Genomic DNA, 551 nt, shown 5'->3' with positions numbered 1-551 from the left:
AAAAGGGGAGAAATTCTTCCTTTTCCATTATTCCTGGTGGCAGACAGGGTATCATGTGGACAGAGGAGGAAATACTTAGGTCTGAGCCATGGAAGACCCACAGAGAAGCACATGTGTCTCAGTGGATTCCCTGCCTCCCTGAGAATTTCCTTTACCCCAAATCTAACGCTTTCTGAAATCTCTGAGGACCCCTGAAATACCACCATTTATGGGCAAAGAAATGGAATCACACAATCAAGGACTTTCAATTTTTAAATTTTTCAGTAAGTTCAATGAATTTTTAATTAGCACAAAAGAAAGACAGTGAGTCAATAATTGAGATTAGACAATATTTGCCCCATTTCTCCAAATCAATACAAATCAACTGTGAAGCCTAGATGAAATGGACATTTTCTACGAAAATATATTCTACCAGTATTGACTCCAGTAGAAATAGGAGTCTAAACAAATGAATATCCATAGAGGTAAGGGAGAGTTTTATGAGTCCCATACAAATAAAAGCACCAGGGTCAGATTAGCAGGTAGATTCTTCCATTCTTTTAGAGAACAGA

Source organism: Phocoena sinus, chromosome 19 (assembly GCF_008692025.1).
Source record: "Phocoena sinus isolate mPhoSin1 chromosome 19, mPhoSin1.pri, whole genome shotgun sequence".
In the NCBI taxonomy this organism is placed as follows: domain Eukaryota; kingdom Metazoa; phylum Chordata; class Mammalia; order Artiodactyla; family Phocoenidae; genus Phocoena; species Phocoena sinus.
This window is presented reverse-complemented; position numbering follows the sequence as displayed.